Source organism: Gopherus flavomarginatus, chromosome 1 (genome assembly GCF_025201925.1).
Source record: "Gopherus flavomarginatus isolate rGopFla2 chromosome 1, rGopFla2.mat.asm, whole genome shotgun sequence".
In the NCBI taxonomy this organism is placed as follows: domain Eukaryota; kingdom Metazoa; phylum Chordata; order Testudines; family Testudinidae; genus Gopherus; species Gopherus flavomarginatus.
The window spans coordinates 371,549,336-371,572,203 of record NC_066617.1 but is presented as its reverse complement, the minus strand read 5'-3'; the positions used below and the strand labels follow the sequence as shown (position 1 = coordinate 371,572,203).

Below are 22,868 nucleotides of genomic sequence, written 5' to 3'. Positions count from 1 at the left end.
TCTCTGTTTCTAATGTTTTACAAACTGCAAGATGATATCTCAACACCTACTTTTGATGTCTTCGACAATGGGAATGGTTAGTGTGTATTTTGAAAGTTCCAGCTGAAAGCAACTCCAAAATCAACTGCGCAAAGCAGTAAGATATTTGACTCCAAGGCGATGGCGTAATTTAACACAGCAGTCTGTTACCTGGGGTTTAAGAACCCACAGCAGGGACAACTTCAGTATTTCACTCCAGGAGGTGTCAGGAATAAATTAACGGGAACACAGCAATTCTGTCTTACAATGGACTAAATGCAAGTAAGCATGCTCTTGGCCAGCAGTTCAGTTTATTAGATTTAAGGACACACAGACATAAACAATAGGCTTAGAACATCCCAGATAGTAGCCTAACATCTGGAACGGTATTGAGTGATTAACAGCAGGTTTGCAGTGGGCAGTTGCTCACCAACCAGGGAGAAAGGATGTCAGGAAAAACATCTCTCAAGATGATTGCAGAGGACTTCTCCAAAGTACGCTGTATTCGCGAATTGTTTATAACTTCTTCAAAATGCATTGGTCATAGTCTCCACTACTGGATCATCACTTTTCCTAACTTTCAATAAACTTCTAATAGCAGAGGCAACTACACTCAAGGTTTCCATCCATTTACTATTTTTCATTCTCACTTATTTACTTCTCTTTCCCCTCCTCCCATTCTGATTAGTAAAACCTGCCACATAGATTTTGACTTTACATCTAAAAGCCTGATTTCCAATTAACCCTAAACTATGTTATGTTCTATTTTATTAATTCATAGTGGCTGAGTGCACAACATATGGTTGCAATTGGCTTGATCACATTATGCAGTACACGCCCCCATATCCAGGATAACAGAGTCCAGTTCTCAAAAACACACAGTTTCACCAAAAGTCTAGTACAATGTCCTCAATTCCTGCAGCAGCTTTCTTGTATTAGCACTTTCCAGTGGAAACAATTGGTTTAGAAAAATCAGGTGAATTGTGCTCACTGGATCACTGTACATATGATAAAGAAGTTCAGCACTGGAGCTACTTTCTTTGTCTTTGGCTATCTGAAAGCATAGCTTGAGTTCATCGAACTGATCTATAACCATATTCACACAGGGTCTAATGCTAAGCCACATTGCCTCACAAAGCAGTACTATCTTCTCGTGGTCTGGAAGTCATGGAAAGGTAAAATGACAGGGTGGATGGAGGTGAAGCATGATGGATGATACTGACAGAGATTAGGTGATGGTCAGAGAGAGGGAACAGAGAGAGCAGTCCTTGGTGATAGAGTAATAAGATCTTAGATGTGAGGATCTTCTGAAACTCTGAATTTTCACAATGCTGAGCTCAGCCAAACTGGGACAAAGCAACCTTGATTAACAAGGCGATGTCCTTTCCCACTCTTGTCACGCATGTTTAAAGTCAGTGTACCCAGGTGATCACTTTCTGCAGATGTATTTGCCCACTTTGTCACGAAGCTCTTTAGTTTTGGCCCCATAAATTATAGGGTTCAGCATGGGGGGGATTAAGCAATAGAGGTTGGCCAATATGATGTGAATGTAGGGAGCAATGCCCTAACCGAACCGATGTGTTAGAGTGGAGAAAAAGAAGAAAGGATAAGACATCAGCATCACACAGATGTGGGCTGTGCAGGTGTTGAGGGCTTTCTGGTGGGCTTTCTTAGAGGAGTTCCTGAGGACAGCCCTGATGATCAAACCATAGGATAGGACAATGAGCAATAGATCTGACCCAATGAATACAAAGGCTACCACCAAACCATACATCCTATTGACTGTGATGTCCCCACACGACATCTTTGCTATAGCCATGTGTTCACAGCACATATGGGGAATAATGTGGTTGGCACAGAAAGGCTGCGTGATTAGGAGCAGGGGCATGGGCAGAATGAAGAGAACAGCTCTTATCAAACCCATGAGCCCCAGCTTAGCTATTCATGCATTGGTGATGATGGTGGCATATCTGAGAGGTTTAAATATGGCAACACAGCGATCGAAGGCCATTGTCAGGAGGACAGCTGAATGCATCATAGAGCCTGCATGAAAGAAGAACATCTGGGCGAGGCAGCCACCCACAGTAATGCCCTTCAAATTGAAGCAAAATATACACACTGCCTTTGGCACGACAGAGGTAGATATGCTGATTTCTGTGAGCCCCAGCATGCAGAGTAGCAGGTACACTGGCTTGTGCAGAGTCTGCTCTTTGCCTATAACAAACAGAACAGTGAAATTTCCCAACAGGCCGATAATGTAGAACATAGAGAAAAGGATGGAAATCCAGATGTGAGCAGCTTCCAGGCCAGGGATGCCCATTAGGATGAAAATTGAACTATCAGAAGGGATGAGGTTGAAAGCTGCCATGAAGTGGTTGATGCGTTGATCAGGCTCAGAAAGGCTCAAGGTGCCTGTGAAGGGAGATAAACACAGCGAGGGGGTCATACACTTTATAACAAATAAGACAGTAAGTAATTTATAGCTTTTACCAATCAAGAATGGGTTGAGCAGTGAGGTGGCAACATATGCAGATGGAAACAGTTCATTTAGGTCATATGCAAGTCCAGAGAAGTCCTCAGCGGGAGCTAACCAGCAAGTGAATGGGCAGCATGATGGTAGATGAACTTCGATGTCAAAAACTGCAATGTGTATGTCCATTGGAGGAAAAAGCTTGTTCTCCTCAAACACCTAACAAGGTGTCATAAACAGATAGCTAAGGGTTAATGTCTCTTTCACCTGGAAAGGAGTAACCTGAAACACCTGACCAGAGGACCAAGCAGGAAACAAGACTTTTTCAAATCTGGGTGGAGGGAAGTTTTGGGTGTGAGTTCTTTGTTCTTGTCTTGTATCTGTTCCTCTCGGCTATGGGAAGGATTTTTCTGTCTCCTGCTTTCTAATCTTCTGTTTCCAAGTTGTGAGTACAAAGATCATAAAACAATAGGGGTTATTGTTTTTTCTTTTGTATTTACATGTGTGTAGTTGCTGGAGTGTTTTGAATTGTGTTCTTTTGAATAAGGCTGTTTATTCATATTTCTTTTAAGCAATTGACCCTGTAATTGTCACCTTAATACAGAGAGAACATTTTTATGTATTTTTCTTTCTTTTTACATAAAGCTTTCTTTTTAAGACCTGTTGGAGTTTTTCTTTAGTGGGAAACTCCAGGGAATTGAGTCTGTAGCTCACCAGGGAATTGGTGGGAGGAAGAAGTCAGGGGGAAATCTGTGTGTGTTAGATTTACTAGCCTGACTTTGCATACCCTCTGGGTAAGGGGGGAAGAGAGATTAGCTCTCAGTACTTCTGTTTTCCAGGACTGAAAACAGGAAGGGTGGAGTCCCTCTGTTTAGATTCACGGAGCTTGCTTCTGTGTATCTCTCCAGGAACCCAGGGAGGGAACACCTGGAAGGGAGAAGGGGGGGGAAATGGTTTATTCCCCTTTGTTGTAAGACTCAAGGAATTTGGGTCTTGGGGTCCCCAGGGAAGGTTTTTGGGGGGACCAGAGTGCCCCAAAACACTCTAATTTTTTGGGTGGTGGCAGCTTTACCAGGTCCAAGCTGGTAACTAAGCTTGGAGGTTTTCATGCTAACACCCATATTTTGGACGCTAAGGTCCAAATCTGGGAATATGTTATGACACAAGGTTCTAAATTAACTGTATGAGCTCAGGACAGGGAGCTGGGCATCATTGTATACAGCTCTGTGAAACCCTGCTGAGAGTGCAAAACATTGCCGTCCAGGAGGCATAGGATGGGGAATCATATAGAAAATACAATGCCATGAGATTAGCCAGTTAATATTTCAACCTCCTCTGTACTCTTCTGTGTAGAACTGGGCACCCTTCTCACATGGGATATTGCAGAGTTAGAGGGGTTCAGACAAGGGCAATGAGAATGATGAAGGACCCTGGGAAATTCTCTTAAGAGAGAGATTGAAAAGACTGGGATAGTTACTTTACAAAGGAGATGAATAAGATTGGATATGAGAAAAGTCTACAAAATAGTGACTGGTAGAGACTAGATCGAAAATGTGTTCTCCATGTCTCATGGAACAAGATCAAGAGGATGCTCACATGATTGGGGACTATCATGGGAAGCGCAATGACTGAACAAGGTTTGTAGGGTGTCAAGGTTTATTCTCCACTCTGAACTTTAGGGTACAGATGCGGGGACCTGCATGAAAGACTCCTCTAAGCTTATTTATTAGCTTAGGTTACAGTGGCTGCCACCACCAAGCAATTTAAATCTTAGGGGAGAACCACATGGAATTCTGCCTTCCCCCAAATATTTCCTAAGTCCCTAACCCTCATTTCCTGGCAGGAATGAGACTAATTCCTCCCTCCCAAGTCCTTACACCTCTTTTCCTAGGTAGACTTGAGAGAATTCCCTCACCAAATCCTGGTGAACACAGATCCAAACCCCTTGGATCTTAAAACAAGGAAAAATCAATCAGATTCTTAAAAGAAGAATTTTAATTAAAGAAAAAAGGTGAAAAGAATACCTCTGTGAGATAAGGAAGCAAGATAATCTCACAGACAACAATTTCAAAACACAGAGGATTTCCCTCTGGGCAAAACTTTAAAGTTAAACAGAAACCCAATTTGATTCTCCCTCTATTTTTCAAAAGAAATTACAAATAGAAATAAAATTAATTTAATACATTCCTTCTCTAATTACTCACTACTCTGTTAGGAGTGGGATGGTTCCTTCTCCTTGTCCAGAAAAATCCTACACAGACGGACAAAAGACTGTTTTCCCCCCTCCCAACTTTGAAAGTATCTTGTTCCCTTATTAGTCTTTCCTATATCTAGTTCTGGTGTCCACTATTAAGGATGGCTGTTGATACATTGAAGAGCATTCAGAGCAGAGTCACAAGAATTATTGAAAGATTAGAAAACCTGCCTTATAGCGATAGACTCAAGGAGCTCTATCTATTTAATTTAATAAAGATGATTAAGGGGTGACTTGATAACAGTCTGTAAGTATCTACATGGGGAACCAATATTTAATAGGCTTTTTTGCCTACCATACAGAAGGGTAATATGATCCAATGCCTGGCAGATGAAGTTAAATAAAATCTGACTGGAAATAAAACATGCATTTTTAAACGATTAATGTAATTAACCATTGGAACAATTTACCAAGGGTCTTCGTGGATTCTCCATCATGGAGAATTTTTAAATGAAGGTTGGTTGTTCCTCTAAAAGAGCTGCTCTAGGAATAATTTTCAGGAATTTCTCTGGCCTGTACCCTACAGGAAGTCAGATCAGATGATCACAATGGTTCCTTCTAGGCTTGGAATCTATGAACATGTCCAGAGTCAGCTGGAGGCATTTTACCTACAAGCTCGTGCCTTTTTTTCTGTTCATGACTGTGTTGAATTTAGCCCTATGAGGAGAAATTATCATGTGATTGTGGTACCTTGGAAATCTTACACTGGGTGTGGGGGTTTTTTGAGGCAGACGGAGCCCGTGACACTGCATGGATGAACATTTTAGGTGAGACATATAATGACTAAAACCTGTAAAGTTTCCGCATTGAGGAATGAATGTACAACCCTCACCCAAACTGACTAACAGAGATGGCCAGCAAATGGTCCTAGAGCATCCTGGTGTAGTAAGAGGAGGCCCTGAAACATAAACCCTTATCAGAGGCCCAGTATGAGGCCTAAGGCCTGAACTAAAGTAATGGCCAAGACTTTGCTCACATAAAGCAAAGTGAAGCTGTGAGCCAGAGGCAGGCCCTGCTCACAGAAGCTGGCAAGGAAAGGGCTGATGCTGCACAAAGAGACATACCTAAAAGGTGCTGGACACCAGAGATCAGAACATTCGCATACTTGTAGACTCCACATGGATAACAAGGAACAAGCTGACCCATCCCAATGACAGGGCCAAAAGAGGAATACGAGGGATAGAGTTGTTTTGTTCAAACCAACATGAACAAGGTGAGAGGTGGCACCTTACTGTGTAGAGGGGTTGTACCTTGTTAGGCAGATGGGTTGTACCTCAATATGTCAGGAGTGATGTGTAACTTGTTTTTACTTGTGTATAGCAGCACCTTGGACTTCTGTGCCAGGGAGCTGGAGACTGTGTTTCTCTTCGACAATAAACCTGTCCCGGGTGCCTTCGTACCTTACTAGCATCTGTGGTCATTGGGGGTTCTCTCGGGGTCTGCTGGGTCAGCTCTCTGCGCAGAGCTAGGGCAGCACACAGAGGGAACACGCACGCAGCTGAGTAATATCAACATTGACTAGAACAGAGCACCACCCCAGGAGTGTCTGACAACACCTGGTTTGATCGTCTGTGTCCCTGTGGCCCACATGGCAGCTGTATTTATCTAGGCCCTCACATGTCCCAGAGCTGCCCGCTCTCGTTATATTATGTGCATACTTCCCAGCTCGCAAATTGTTCCAAGCTCGCAAATTGCATACTTCCCAGCTCGCAAAGTGTAGCAGCCCCCAAAGCAGCATGCAGTGTATGGGTGCTCCAAGAGAAGCAGCATAGGTGTCGTGTGTGAGATTTCTCACAGGTGAGACAGACTCACTGATCTCCCCCTTGCCAAGGGAGCAAGTGTGACGGGAAGCACCTCACTCCCTGAAGAGGAAGAGCTGTGGGGAATGTCGGTTGGCTTGGAGGTTGTGGGAGCCAGGAATGATTGGCGAGAGTGGAGATAACATTGGCGTCCAGCGTACTGTTGTAATCAGGGCAGCCTGGGATTGGGAAGGAGAGTACAGACGGGATCAGAATATGATGGAAGATTGAAGCAGCTGAGGAACAAAGATCAATGGTTCTTTCCACCAGTGAAATACCAGAAGTTACATAATTAACATTCAAGAACTACATTTGGAAACAAAATTAAGTAAAGGTTGTGACACCCAGGCTGTAGTTCTGTGGCTTGGTAGGGCAAAGAGACTCAGAGATCCCCTCACCAATACACTTGGGGCCAGAAAATGACCCAGCTCTGGCCTTGGTCCAACAATCACAGAGAAAAATTTAACTTCAGCATCACTGCCCCCTTTCCATGTACATGCTGCTCCCAGTCTCTGCAACCCCCAGCACTTCCCACCTCTCTAGGTACCCCCTGGCTGCCCCACAAACCTCAGCATTGCCTGCCTGTCTATCTACACTCCCCTGCTAGCCCCACAACCTCCAGCTCTGCCCGCCTGTCTATCTACACCCCCCGCTTGCCTCCATGTTCTCCAGCTTTGCCCAACTGTCCATGTACACCCCCTGCGTGCCTCCACATTCCCCAGCACTACCTGCCACTCCTCACACCCAGAACCCCCAGCACTGCTCTCTTGTACCTGTACATCCCCTCCCTGCCCCCACAACCCATAGCCCTACCAGCCTACATATGTATGCCCTGCCTGACCCAAAAACGTAAGCAGTACCTGCCTGTCCGTAGACATCCCCTGCCTGCCCAACACCCTCAGGGCTAACTGCTTCTCTACGTAAACCTCCCTGGTTGCCCCCCGGTCCTCTGGGCTCTCTACCTGTCCGTGTATACCCCTATCCCCACCCCAATAACCCTCAGTGCTGCCTGCTTGTTCATCCCTATCCGCACCCCCACAACTTACAGCCCTGCCACACAGCGATACCCCTCACCCAAGACCAAAACCATGTTCCAGACCCCACAGCCACAGCTCACAGAAATATCTCCTCGGACTAGGTTAAACTAACTGTCTGCCTCCACCAAGGAAAAGGGAGAGATCAGCCTGAACAGCATTTCTGGGGCCAGTGTGTGGCACATTCTTCTTGTGAACTCTCTGGTCACACAAATGTCTGCTGCAGAGGTTTTGGCTGTAGTTCTTAACAGGACAGTGAAGTTCCTGAACAGGAAAAAATGAGCGAACCAGAGGAAAATCCACATAAACCCCAAAAAGGAATCTATTGAGACAGATAGAAGGACACAGTAAGACACGAGGAACTGATCTTAAAAAACAAATATTTTTCTAAACTATTTCAAAAGCATTTGTAACTCCAGGGTTACCAGGTAAATCCCTTGGTGTTTCTGACAATACTGAACATTTCAAGTTGCTGTCCTGGTGAATTCCTGCCAAGGTGGTTCTTGACTTCAACTCAGGAACTCTTCCTAAGCCCTTAGCACTAACTTTAATGCAGAAACAGGCAACTCACTGAAATCTCGCTCATTAGAGAGAGGAAATCTCCTTACTTCGACAGGAAGGAAGAGCCCTGAGAATCAGTGTATGAATCTCACATGTCTGACACTCGGTGTGCGGGGCAGAGACCTTTATGATTCCCCCGTACAGTCCGTCCAGACTGTATGGTTGGCTGGACTCCCAGACAATTCCCTCAGCTCCATGAGTAGCGGGAAGAGCAGAAAATAGACTGTGAAGAACTTCAGCCTGAGAGCCTCCCCTGGGAGTGAAGAAATGATTTGCGGATCCCAGGGGCTCAAAATGCCAGGGCAAACTGAGTCTTCCAGACAATTCAGCCTAGCAGTTGATGGTGGTTTTCTTTTCTGTGTGTAATATACTGCCATCTGCACAATATGTGGGGTGCTGCCACAAGATACAGGACCAAAAACCATTTTCAATTTATCATAGCAGCGTGCCGCTGCATAGCACCCATCCAAAAAGTCACTGTCACCCTGCGGAGGCCAAATGACTTGATCCTGACTTAATGCAGGCTGAAGGGCGTGGAAAAGGCTTTCTTCTGCCAGGATTCTGGCATCAAAGGTATTTGCCAGTATCCCTTTTGGAGGCCTAAAGTGGATATATATCTGGCAGCTCAAACTGTTTTAATAGTTTGTCTACAGAGCATCGAATTTCATCTGCCATTATGCTGTCCATTGACCTGGCTTGGTTAGCTCCCTCTCAGGACTTTTCTGGACTTGACTATAACCTAAATAATCTGGTGCCGTTTGCAAATGTTGTCACCTCACTGCTCACCCCTGTTCTAGATTGGTGTTAACTATAAAATATTTACTATACTAATTGATATAAAGTGTGTAACCCCTTTGTCATAACCAGATGTTTCAAAAGGAATGAGGGAAGTTTCCTTTGTTTAGAGTCAGTTTCAGTTTTGGCCAGAGTGGAAAAGATCGAGGAACTAGCCTCTTATCAGAGTAGCGAGTATTAAGGAAGGAAATAAATTGGTTTATGTTTATTTTTCTTCTTGTAACTTGGCTTGGCATTAGGGGAATAATCAAATTGGGAATTCTTTTGTGTACGAAGTTTGCCCAGGGGAACGTCCTCTGTGTTTTGAATCTATTGTCTGTGAGATCAGCTTGTATGCTATCTCCCAGAGGGATTTTTTTTTCTTTTACCTTTCTTTTCTTTAATTAAAAGCCTTCTCTTTTAAAAAATCGGATTGATTTTTCCTTGTTTTTAGATCCAAGGGAATTGGATCTGGACTCACCAGGGATTGGGGGGGGAAGGGTAGAGGGAGAAGGAGTAATTCTTCCTTGTGTTAAGATCCAAGGAGTTTGGATCGGTGTTCACCAGGGAATTGGTGGAGGAGTCTCTCAAGGCTACCCAGGGAGGGGAAGGTTTTGAGGGGGAAGACAGAGTTTTCCAAATGACTCAAATATTTGGATGGTGGCAGCATATTGATCTAATTAAGCTTAGGGCTTCTCATGCAGGTCCCCACATCTATACTCTAAGGTTCAGAGTGGGGGTGAAACCTATGACACCCCTCACTGTGCTTCTCTCCCTTCACAGGCACCTTGAGCATTTCTGAGCTCGATCAATGCTTCGACCACCTCATGGCAGCATTAACACTCACTCCTTTTGACCCTTCAATATTCATCCACATGGGCATCCCTGGACTGGAAGCTGCTCACGTCTGGATTTCCATCCCTTTCTCTATGTTCTACTTTATCAGCCTGTTGGGAAATTTCACAGTTCTCTGCTGTATAGAAAGAGCAGACCCTGCACAAGCCAATGTACCTGCTGCTTTGCATGCTGGCAGTCACAGACTAAGGCATGTCTACCTCCGTCGTGCCAAAGGCACTGTGTATATTTTGCTTCAATTTGAATGGCATTACAGTGAGTGGTTGCCTCACCCAGATGTTCTTCCTTCACGCAGTTTCTATTATGCAGTCAGCCGTCCTCGTCACAATGGCCTTTGATCGCTATGCCACCATATGTAACCCTCTGAGATAATCCACCATCCTCACCAATGCACGAATAGCTAAGCTAGGGCTAGTGGGTTTGATAAGAGCTGTTCTCTACATCCTGCCCCTGCTCCTGAGCAGGCAGCCATTCTGTGCCAACCGCATTATCCCCCACATTTACTGTGACCACATGGCTGTGGCAAAGATGTCATGTGGGGACATCACAGTCAACAGGATGTACGGCTTGGTGGTAGTGCTTGTATGTACTGGTTTAGACCTGACACTCATTGCCCTGTCCTATGGTCTAATCATCAGGGCAGTTCTCAGAATCTCCTCCAAGAAATCCCACCAAAAAGCCCTCAACACCTGCACAGCCCACATCTGTGGGATGCTGATGTCTTATGTTTCAAATCTCTTCTCGAACCTAACCCACCGATTCAGTCACGGCATCGCTCCCCATGTTCACATCATCTTGGCCAGCCTCTATTTCTTTGTCTCCACCATGCTCAATCCTATCATTTATGGGGTCAAAACCCAAGAGCTTCGTGAGAAATTGGGGAAATACACCTGCAGAAGGTGATCACCTGCTGCCCTGACTTTAAATCTGTGTGACAAGAGGGGGAAAGGAGATCTCCTCATCAATAAGGGGTGTTCTGTGCCAGTTTTGCTGAGCTCAGCATTGTAGAGGTTCACAGTCTGAGAAGTTCCTCATACCTAATGTCTTATCACTCCATGACCAAGCACTGCTCTCTCTGTTCCTGAATCTCTCTCTGACCATAACCTGACCTCTTTCAGCATCATACATCAGCCCCCACACCCACATACGCTGTCCATCGGCCTTTCCATGATTTCAAGACAACTAGAAGATACTGCAGCTTTCTGATGCAAGGTTGTCATAAACAGATAGCTAAGGGTTAATGTCTCTTTCACCTGAAGCACCTGACCAGAGGACCAATCAGGAAACCGGATTTTTTCAACTTTGGGTGGAGGGAATTGAGTGTCTAAGTCTTTGTTTTTCTGGCTGCCTGCTTTCTCTGAGCTTTGGAGAAGTAGTTCTGTTTTCTAATCTTCTGTTTCTAAGTGTAAGGACAAAGAGATCAGATAGTAAGTTCTATGGTTTTCTTTTCTTTGGTATTTGCATGAATATAAGTGCTGGAGTGCTTTGATTTGTATTCTTTTTGAATAAGGCTGTTTATTCAATATTCTTTTAAGCAACTGACCCTGTGTTGTACCATCTTAATACAGAGAGACCATTTGTATTTTTCTTTCTTTTTATATAAAGCTTTCTTTTAAGACCTGTTGGAGTTTTTCTTTACTTCAGGGAAATTGAGTCTGTACTCACCAGGGAATTGGTGGGAGGAAGAAATCAAGGGGAGATTTGTGTGTTGGATCGCTAGCCTGATTTTGCATTCCCTCTGGGGGAATAGGAAAGTACTTTTTGTTTCCAGGATTGGGAACAGAGAGGGAGATTCACTCTGTTTGGGTTCACAAAGCTTGTGTCTGTGTATCTCTCCAGGAGCACCTGGAGGGGGGAAGGGAAAAAGGATTATTTCCCTTTGTTGTGAGACTCAAGGGATTTGGGTCTTGGGGTCCCATGGGAAGGTTTTTCAGGGGGACCAGAGTGCCCCAAAACACTCTAATTTTTTGGGTGGTGGCAGCAAGTACCAGGTCCAAGCTGGTAACTAAGCTTGGAGGTTTTCATGCTAACCCCCATATCTTGGACGCTAAGGTCCAAATCTGGACTAAGGTTATTACATGAGTGGCAGCTGGTGGGAGATAGACAGAATCCAGAAGCCAGTAGAAATATTATATTTTTCTTTTCTCTGCTAAGGGCTTTTTAGCAGAGAGAAGCAGTTGGTTTTAAAAGGGAACCAGAGAGAATTTTTTTTTTCTGCTCTCTCTCGCAGTTTGTGGCTTGCATGTTAAGGGTCTTTTGTCATGCAATAGCCCTCCCATTAGGAGGCAAGTACCAGCACTTATAGGCATGCAAATAAAGTGGTTTTTCTGGTTTCCCTTCATTGAACATTAGCTAGAGAGAGAAAAGGAAAAAAGCACTGTTGCTAGGCAGACTCCAGGAGGGAACAGAGCCTGCAGTTCAGAAGATAAACACCGGAGGGCACCCCAACACAAGAAAACAGGAACCATGACTTCTAAGGCAAAAATTGAGGCCGAAGAACAAATCAAAGAAGCTGAACACAGGCGACAACTGGAAATAAAACAAAAAGAGATGGAGATGAAAGAAAGAGAAGAACAGATCAAAGAGGCAGCCTACCAAAGAGAACAGGCAGCCAAAGAGGCAGCCTACCAAAGAGAACAGGCAGCCAAAGAGGCAGCCAAGGAGGCAGCACACAAAAGAAAACTAGAAGAAGAAGAGGTGGCCTACCGAAGGAAACAAGCAGAAGAAGAGTTGGCCCACCGCCGAGAAATGGAAAAGCAACAAAAAGAAATGGAAGAGAAGGAAAAACAGAGGAAACATGAACTGAAGTTGGCAAAAGCTGGGCTGCATGTGCCAGCCAACCCTAACAACCCGGCGCCAATTATTGCTCCACAGCACAGGAAATTTCCCACCTACAAGGCAGGTGATGACACCGAGGCCTTCTTGGAAAATTTTGAAAGAGCTTGTCTTGGGTACAAGATTCCCGAAGACCAGTACATGGTAAAATTGAGGTCACAGCTCAGTGGACCTTTAGCTGAGGTGGCAGCTGAAATGCCTAAGCTGCAAATGAATGACTATAAACTTTTTCAAACCAAGGCCAGATACAGAATGGGGATAACCCCAGATCATGCCCGTCGGCGTTTCAGAACCCAAAAGTGGAAATCAGAGGTGTCATTTCCCAAACACGCCTACTACATTGCAAAAAACTATGAGGCCTGGATAACAAAAAACAACATTCAAACCTTGGAAGAACTGAACCTCCTCATACAAATGGAGCAGTTCTTGGATGGTGTTCCTGAAAACATCACACGGTACATACAAGATGGAAATCCCAAAGATATCGCTAAGGCGGGGGAGATTGGAGCCAAATGGATGGAACTGGCAGAAAGCAAAAAGCTACTGTCAAGGGGAACGATTACCCCAGGGGGCACACAGACCATAAACCCTACAACCGAGGACAGCCAAAGACCCCACATACCACCCAAGTAAAGCCACAGATACCCTACCCTTCAACCTCACCAGTCTCCAGTAACTCACCTCGGCCCAGTGACCCATCAGATGGAAGATGCTTTAAGTGTAATGAACTGGGACATATCAAGGCCAACTGTCCCAAGAACACCATGCGAGTGCAATTCATTACACCACCATCACACCAAAGATCCCCAGGCCCGGATGCCTCTCAAATACCCTTGGAGCGAAGGGAAAATTTGAGAGTGGGCGGAAAGAAGGTTACTGCGTGGAGAGACACGGGGGCACAAGTGTCAGCTATCCACCAATCCTTCGTTGACCCCAAATTCATCAACCCAAAGGCCAAAGTTACAATTTACCCCTTCATGTCACAAGCTGTAGACTTGCCTACAGCTCAACTGCCTGTCCAGTACAAAGGCTGGTCAGGAATGTGGACTTTTGCAGTCTATGACAATTATCCTATCCCCATGCTACTGGGGGAAGACTTGGCCAACCAGGTGAGGCGGACCAAGAAAGTGGGAATGGTTACACGTAGCCAAACCAGGCAAGCTTCCAGACCCATTCCTGTTCCTGAACCATCCACAGAGGCCCCGTCTGTGTTACCAGAGACCCAGACAGAGGTAGTGGACCCGGATTCCATGCCAACCACTAAAACAGCCACAGCACCTCCAGTCCCAGGCCCGGAACTGGAACAGCAACCAGCACCAGCAAGTGCAACCCCATCTTCAAACTCAACGCCAGAGGGCGCCAGCGAGCCAGAACTGGCAGAAGCACAAGACAGCCATACCCAAAAGGCTCAGCCAGAGCCTGAAATACCCTCAGGTGCACCAGTGGAGAGCGGTTCACCAGCAACGGAAACAACACCATCACCTACATCGCTTCCAGAGGGACCAAGCCCAAGTCCACAGTCTGAGGAAGAACTGGTGACCCCAGCCTCAAGGGAACAGTTCCAGACTGAGCAGAAAGCAGATGACAGCCTTCAGAAAGCTTGGGCGGCGGCACGGAGCACCCCACCGCCTCTCAGCTCTTCTAATCGATCCCGGTTTGTTATAGACCAAGGACTTTTATACAAGGAAATTCTTTCTGGTGGACACCGGGAAGAATGGCAGCCGCAAAAACAGTTGGTGGTTCCAACTAAGTACCGGGGGAAGCTCTTAAGCTTAGCCCATGATCATCCCAGTGGCCATGCTGGGGTGAACAGAACCAAGGACCGGTTGGGGAAGTCCTTCCACTGGGAGGGGATGGGCAAGGACGTTGCCAAGTATGTCCGGTCTTGTGAGGTATGCCAAAGAGTGGGAAAGCCTCAAGACCAGGTCAAGGCCCCTCTCCAGCCACTCCCCATAATTGAGGTCCCATTTCAGCGAGTAGCTGTGGATATTCTGGGCCCTTTCCCAAAAAAGACGCCCAGAGGAAAGCAGTACGTACTGACTTTAGTGGACTTTGCTACCCGATGGCCAGAAGCAGTAGCTCTAGGCAACACCAGGGCTAACACTGTGTGCCTGGCCTTAACAGACATCTTTGCCAGGGTAGGTTGGCCCCTCCGACATCCTTACAGATTCAGGGTCTAATTTCCTGGCAGGGACCATGGAAAAACTGTGGGAAACTCATGGGGTGAATCACTTGGTTGCCACCCCGTACCACCATCAAACCAATGGCCTGGTGGAAAGGTTCAATGGAACTTTGGGGGCCATGATACGAAAATTCATCAATGAATTCTCCAATAATTGGGACCTAGTGTTGCAGCAGTTGCTGTTTGCCTACAGGGCTGTACCACATCCCAGTTTAGGGTTTTCACCATTTGAACTTGTGTATGGTCACGAGGTTAAGGGGCCATTACAGTTGGTGAAGCAGCAATGGGAGGGGTTTACGCCTTCTCCAGGAACTAACATTCTGGACTTTGTAAGCAATCTGCAAAGCACCCTCCGACACTCTTTAGCCCTTGCTAGAGAGAATCTAAAGGATGCTCAGGAAGAGCAAAAGGCCTGGTATGACAGACATGCCAGAGAACGTTCTTTCAAGGTAGGAGACCAGGTTATGGTCTTAAAGGCGCAACAGGCCCATAAGATGGAAGCATCATGGGAAGGGCCATTCACGGTCCAAGAGCGCCTGGGAGCTGTAAACTACCTCATAGCATTTCCCAATTCCTCACTAAAGCCTAAAGTGTACCATGTTAATTCTCTCAAGCCTTTCTATTCCAGAGATTTACAGGTTTGTCAGTTTACAGTCCAGGGAGATGATGCTGAGTGGCCTGACGGTGTCTACTACGACGGGAAAAAAGACGGTGGCGTGGAAGAGGTGAACCTCTCAACCACCCTGGAACGTCTGCAGCGGCAACAAATTAAGGAGCTGTGCACTAGCTTCGCCCCATTGTTCTCAGCCACCCCAGGATGGACTGAACGGGCATACCACTCCATTGATACAGGTAATGCTCACCCAATCAAAACCCCACCCTACCGAGTGTCTCCTCATGCCCAAGCTGCTATAGAACGGGAGATCCAGAACATGCTACAGATGGGTATAATCCGCTCATCTACCAGTGCATGGGCATCTCCAGTGGTTCTGGTACCCAAACCAGATGGGGAAATACGCTTTTGCGTGGACTACCGTAAGCTAAATGCTGTAACTCGTCCGGACAACTATCCAATGCCACGTACCGATGAGCTATTGGAAAAGTTGGGACGTGCCCAGTTCATCTCTACAATAGACTTAACCAAGGGGTACTGGCAAGTACCGCTAGATGAACCTGCCAAGGAGAGGTCAGCATTCGTCACCCATGCGGGGGTGTATAAATTCAATGTCCTTCCTTTCGGCCTTCGAAATGCACCCGCCACCTTCCAAAGGCTGGTAGATGGTCTACTAGCTGGACTGGGAAAATTTGCAGTTGCCTACCTCGATGATGTGGCCATTTTTTCAGACTCCTGGCCCGAACACCTACTACACCTGGAAAAGGTCTTTGAGCGCATCAGGCAGGCAGGACTAACTGTTAAGGCCAAAAAGTGTCAAATAGGCCAAAACAGAGTGACTTACCTGGGGCACCAGGTGGGTCGAGGAACCATAAACCCCCTACAGGCCAAGGTGGATGCTATCCAAAAGTGGCCTGTCCCACGGTCCAAGAAGCAGGTCCAATCTTTCTTAGGCTTGGCCGGATACTACAGGCGATTTGTACCACACTACAGCCAAATCGCTGCCCCACTGACCGACCTGACCAAAAAGACCCAGCCAAATGCAGTTAAGTGGACTGATGAGTGTCAAAAGGCCTTTACCCAACTTAAGGCAACGCTCATGTCTGACCCTGTGCTCAGGGCCCCGGATTTTGACAAGCCATTCCTAGTAACCACGGATGCATCTAAGCGTGGTATAGGAGCAGTGCTCATGCAGGAAGCAACAGATCACAACTTCCATCCTGTCGTGTTTCTCAGCAAGAAACTGTCTGAGAGGGAAAGTCACTGGTCAGTCAGTGAAAAGGAATGCTATGCCATTGTGTACGCCCTGGAAAAGCTACGCCCATATGTTTGGGGACGGCGGTTCCAGCTACAAACTGACCATGTTGCACTAAAGTGGCTTCATACTGCCAAGGAGAACAAGAAGAAACTTCTTCGTTGGAGTTTAGCTCTCCAAGATTTTGATTTTGAAATTCAGCACATCTCAGGAGCTTCTAACAAAGTAGCGGATGCACTCTTCCGTGAGAGTTTCCCAGAATCCAGTAGTTAAAAAGTGTTCTTATCATGTAGAAGTCTGTTAGTTATATACTTAGTGGTATATGTAAAGGTGCATGTGTTGTATTAATCTGTTTATTTTAAAGTTCTAGAAGGAAATTGCCGCCAGTGAGCTTCCCCACTGTCTGCAATTTGGGGGGCGTGTCATAAACAGATAGCTAAGGGTTAATGTCTCTTTCACCTGAAGCACCTGACCAGAGGACCAATCAGGAAACCGGATTTTTTCAACTTTGGGTGGAGGGAATTGAGTGTCTAAGTCTTTGTTTTTCTGGCTGCCTGCTTTCTCTGAGCTTTGGAGAAGTAGTTCTGTTTTCTAATCTTCTGTTTCTAAGTGTAAGGACAAAGAGATCAGATAGTAAGTTCTATGGTTTTCTTTTCTTTGGTATTTGCATGAATATAAGTGCTGGAGTGCTTTGATTTGTATTCTTTTTGAATAAGGCTGTTTATTCAATATTCTTTTAAGCAACTGACCCTGTGTTGTACCATCTTAATACAGAGAGACCATTTGTATTTTTCTTTCTTTTTATATAAAGCTTTCTTTTAAGACCTGTTGGAGTTTTTCTTTACTTCAGGGAAATTGAGTCTGTACTCACCAGGGAATTGGTGGGAGGAAGAAATCAAGGGGAGATTTGTGTGTTGGATCGCTAGCCTGATTTTGCATTCCCTCTGGGGGAATAGGAAAGTACTTTTGTTTCCAGGATTGGGAACAGAGAGGGAGATTCACTCTGTTTGGGTTCACAGAGCTTGTGTCTGTGTATCTCTCCAGGAGCACCTGGAGGGGGGAAGGGAAAAAGGATTATTTCCCTTTGTTGTGAGACTCAAGGGATTTGGGTCTTGGGGTCCCCAGGGAAGGTTTTTCAGGGGGACCAGAGTGCCCCAAAACACTCTAATTTTTTGGGTGGTGGCAGCAAGTACCAGGTCCAAGCTGGTAACTAAGCTTGGAGGTTTTCATGCTAACCCCCATATCTTGGACGCTAAGGTCCAAATCTGGGACTAAGGTTATTACAAAGGTGGCTTTCCATTAGTCCCTGTGTGAATAGGGTTCTGGCTCAATTCAGAATTATGGAAGCCAAAAGAGCTTCAGAGAGCCAAAGACAAAGAAAGATACTACAATGCTGAACATCTTTAACATATGTGCTGTAATCCAGTAAACAAATTGTACCTGTTTTTTCTACTTCCAATCATTCAGGAATCTTGGAGGATAAACCAAAAGTGTCAGTTGGAGGGTGCTAGTATAGGAAAGCTGCTGCAGGAAATGAGGACATTCTACTAAAGCTTGTAGGCAAGAGTTGTGAAACAGTGTGTTTTTGAGAACATGACTGTGTTACCCTGGATTTGAGGAGTATGTACTTCAGAATGTGTTCAACCCAAATGATTGCACTGGTCACTGCTGATATGTACGACCAACAGCAGAAGCATTCTACTGCCAACAAAGACCGCTAGGATGAAATGTTGCCTTTTAGAGACTAACAATAACAAACTAATTCAACTCAAAATATGGACATTGACTATCATCATTGAGTGTAATTATGCATAAATAATATAGTAATGTTACTGGGTTTGTTTTGTTTTGTTTTGTTTTATTTTACACTACATATGTTTTGGGCTACTTTTTGGCTATTTTAAAATCCGTCATTCACCCTTTTTTGTTTGAAACACCTCCAAACCCTCAATCAGGATTCAAGTACCAGTAGTGGGGTTTTAATATTAAATTTGATTGTCATCTCTTAGCTTTGTTTCTGACAGAGACAAACTCCTGCTGGGGCTTGAAGCAGTTTTTGAAAATATCAAATCTGTACTAGATATCTGAAGAAATATTTTAAGAAATAGATTGGGCTACTTTGGAGTTGGCTTCTAAGTGAAATTGGGCTATTAATGCAGCAGAAATCTGGCAAACCACCTCCAGGTGAGCTGGAGGCAGAGAAGCATCAGCCAGAACCACAGCATTTCAACAGCATTTTTGCGCAGGAGAATGATTTCCCATAATAAAATAGTACAGGAAAAGGTTTTATATGACACCAGTCTCTGGGAAGCCGTCTCGTGCAGTGATGTTATATACATATTATGCAGAAAGTTGCCCCACAAAGTTAAACATTTCAGCTTTTATTATTTACATGAATATTTCACACCTTACATATCTCTTTACATGTCACTAAAATCCAACCCAACAGTTTCTCACAGTTCCGCAACTATTGTGGGAAACTTTCCTGGCTTCCATATTACCCCACGGGAATTGGCTAGCACAACGGTCTGAGTCCCCACTCCCACTCCCTTTACCCAGAGGCTTGCCTGATCAAAAGGGCTCCCCTTCCACTCTCCTGTGTGGCAGTCCTTGTAATGGTGATATGGCAAGGCCTAGGATTCCTGGGACGCTGAACCCCCAGTCTCATCGTGTTCACTTAGGACAGGACCTTGGGTATCCCCACCCTAGGGTGCTCTCTTCATAGAATCATAGAAGATTAGGGTTGGAAGAGACCTCAGAAAATCATCTAGTCCACCTCCCTGCTCAAAGCATGACCAATTCCAACTAAAGCATCCCAGCCAGGGCTTTGTCATACTGAGCATTAAAAATCTCTAAAGAAGGAGCATGAAAGTGTTCTTATGCATATGAAAGTACCCTTATGCATGCAAAAGTTTCACAGCCACTGGGAATCATCCCAGACCTGCAACACTATGCGGTCCCACAAGTCTGTGCTTGTTTTCCGGGCCCAGAATCGGCGTTCCATGGAATGAACCTGTCTCATTGCCACCATGATGTCCAAATTGCCAGGGCCTGTGCTCTGAGAGAATTCTGTGTCCATGCCCTCATCACTTTCATCACCACATTGCCATTGCCTCCTCATTTGCTTTCGCAGGTTCTGGTGCTGCATACACTGCAGTATAATGTGCGTGATGTTTACAGGGCTCATAACTGCTGCGGCCATCTGAGCGGGCTCCATGCTTGCCGTTGTATGGCATCTGCACAGAAAAAAGAGGCATGAAACGATTCTCTGTCATTGCTCTCACTGAGGGAGGGGAGCCTGGTGACATGTACCCAGAACCACCCACGACAATGTTTTTGCCCCATCAGGTATTGGAAGCATAACCTAGAATTCCAATGGGTGGCGGAGACTGCGGGAACTGTGGGATTGCTACCACAGTGCAACGCTCTGAAAGTCAACGCTTGCCTCTGTACTATGGATGCACTCCGATGACTTAATATGCTTAGTGGGGATGCACACAATCCACTGTACCAAACTGATTTCTAAAAAATCGACTGCTATTAAATCGACCTAATTTCATAGTGTAGACATACCCATAGAATCATAGAATCTCAGGGTTGGAAGGGACCTCAGGAGGTCATCTAGTCCAACCCCCTGCTCAAAGCAGGACCAATTCCCAACTAAATCATCCCAGCCAGGGCTTTGTCAAGCCTGACCTTAAAAACCTCTAAGGAAGGAGATTCCACCACCTCCCTAGGGAACCCATTCCAGTTCTTCACCACCCTCCTAGTGAAAAACTTTTTCCTAATATCCAACCTAAACCTCCCCACTGCAACTTGAGACAATTACTCCTTGTTCTGTCATCAGGTACCACTTAGAACAGTCTAGATCCATCCTCTTTGGAACCCCCTTTCAGGTAGTTGAAGGCAGCTATCAAATCACCCCTCATTCATTCATGTCCCCCATTATGAGTCCAGCCTCCCAGGCCTTCTTATCTGGTGACATCTCCCTGTGCTGGACCCTCTGCCCAACTTGCTCTTCTCAGCTGCTCATCATGCTCACCTGCCGTGTTCCTTGCACCCAGACCAGCATCCTCAATCCTGGCTCTGGCTCTGCAGCTCCCTGCTGTCTCTCAGCTGGGCATCCCTTTGTCACAGCTGGTCTGTGCTCACCCAGCTCCCAGTTGTGGTCTGCTCCAACTGCGGCTCCCCAGCTCTGCCTCAGCACTGCTGCTCTGTCGCTGGCCCAACTCTAAATCTTCTGGCTCAGTGCTGCTTCTCTGGCTCCAGCCCAACTCTGCCTTTCGGCCTGCTTCTCTGGCCCTTGTGTTTCTGGCTGTTGCTGCTCTGCCTCTACCTCAGCCTTAGGTAGTTTGCCAAATTTCCTCTGCATGAATAGCCTCAAATCACTTAAAAAATAACCTAAAATGCTCAATCTATTTATTGAAACAAAGTTGTTGGTTTTTTTATTTTTTATTAACACATTGGTCTATACATCAACTAACAAATGCAAGATTTTCTTTAGCTATCTAGTACAGATGTGATTTTAAAAAAAGAGCTACAAACCCAAGCAGGAGTTTGTCCACATTAACAAAAAAGCTACGAGATGATGATCAAATTCAAAATCAACCCCCCAATACAGATACTTGTATCCCGATTGAAGACTGTCAGCTGTTTCAAATGAAAAACAGCAAACGACAGAGTTAAAAATAGCCCAAAAGTAGCCCAGAATATATGGAGTGTAAAAACAACAATATCATTATTGTATTATTTATTTCTAATTGCATTCAATGACTGCAGTCAGTGTCTATATTTTGAGTTGAATTAGTTTCTTACTGTTAGACTCTAAAAGGCAACATTACATCCTCATTGTCTTCTTCAGAAGTAGAATGCTTCTGCTGCTGGTTGTACATAACACTAGTGACCAGTGCAATCATTTCTTTCGCTGGGGCAAAATGTTCACAAAATTTTTTGTCATTGCATAGATGCCTAAGATGAAGAATGTTTTCTAAAAGCTCCTCCTGCATCTTTTCTCACAAAAAGCAATACCTCAGAGGTTTGAGCATTGGTCTGCTAAAACCAAGATTGTGAGTTCAATCCCTGAAGGGGCCATCTGGGGCAAAAATCAGTACTTAGTCCTGCTAATGAAGACAGGGGGCTGGGCTCAATGAACTTTCAAGGCTGCTTCCAGTTCCAGGAGATAGATATATCTCTTATCATTAATAAAAGTTTTTATCAAGTTCATCTGCGAAAACAATCTTCCAACTGCAGTATTGCTAAAAGGTAGTGACAGCAACAACAGAGTAAAAAAGCCAAATTCATTGAAGTCTTTGTCACCAGCAGCTTCCGTGTATTTGAGACCTTCATCCCAAAACTGCTCCAAATGGTTATTCTGAGTATGAGGCCAATGAACCACCGGTAAAACTCTCCACTTCTGCTCCAAATATCCAAGATCTCCAGAAATAGAATGGCAAAAATTAGAAATTCACCAATAAAGTTCATGTAGGGCAGAGCACAGTAGAAGGACTTAGCATGGTTGATGGCAATCTGTCTTTCAGAAAAGCCAACATGAAACCTCAACACCAACTTTTGACTTCTTTGACACTAGGAAGGGTTCATGTGTATTTTGAAAGGTTCACAGGGTTTCGCAAGTCTCACCAACAAGCTCTAGTAGAATGTCCTCAATCCCTTCAGCCATTTTCCTGTATTCACACTTTCTATCTGAAACTTTTGGATTATCCTCCAGGTCTCCTGGAGGATTGGAATTAGAAAAGTCAGATAAATTTTGTTCACCAGATCACTGTACATGTGCTAAAGAAGATCAGCATTGTAGTTGCTTTCTTTGTTTTTGGCTATCAGAAATCACGGCTTCAGTTCGTCAAACTGATGAAGAACCCTGTTCACACAGGGTCTCAAGGAAAGCCTCCTTGCACCAGAGAGCTGCAGCATCTTCTTGTGGTCTGGAAGTCATGGAAAGGGAGAGTGTCATTGTGTATGGAGGGCAGTGCTGATGGGTGATGCTGACAGTGATCAGGTGATGGACAGAGAGAGGGATCACAGCCATCGGGAGAGTAGTGCTTGGTCATGAAGTGATAAGATGTTAAGTATGAGGAATTTCTCAGAATGTGAACTTCCACAATGCTGCGTTCAGACAAACTAGGATACAGCACCCTTGATTAATGAGGAGATATCCTTTACCTCTCTTGTCATACAAGTTTAAAGTCAATTGCAGCAGTCAA

General features: G+C 45.2%; 2 pseudogenes; one reads left to right on the top strand and one right to left on the bottom strand.

The window, feature by feature from the left end:
* Positions 1-1,447: 1,447 nt before the first annotated feature.
* Positions 1,448-2,386, bottom strand: LOC127057519 (olfactory receptor 52P1-like; annotated as a pseudogene).
* A 7,351-nt stretch (positions 2,387-9,737) lies between these two features.
* Positions 9,738-10,668, top strand: LOC127044274 (olfactory receptor 52E2-like; annotated as a pseudogene).
* The last annotated feature ends 12,200 nt before the right edge of the window (positions 10,669-22,868 follow it).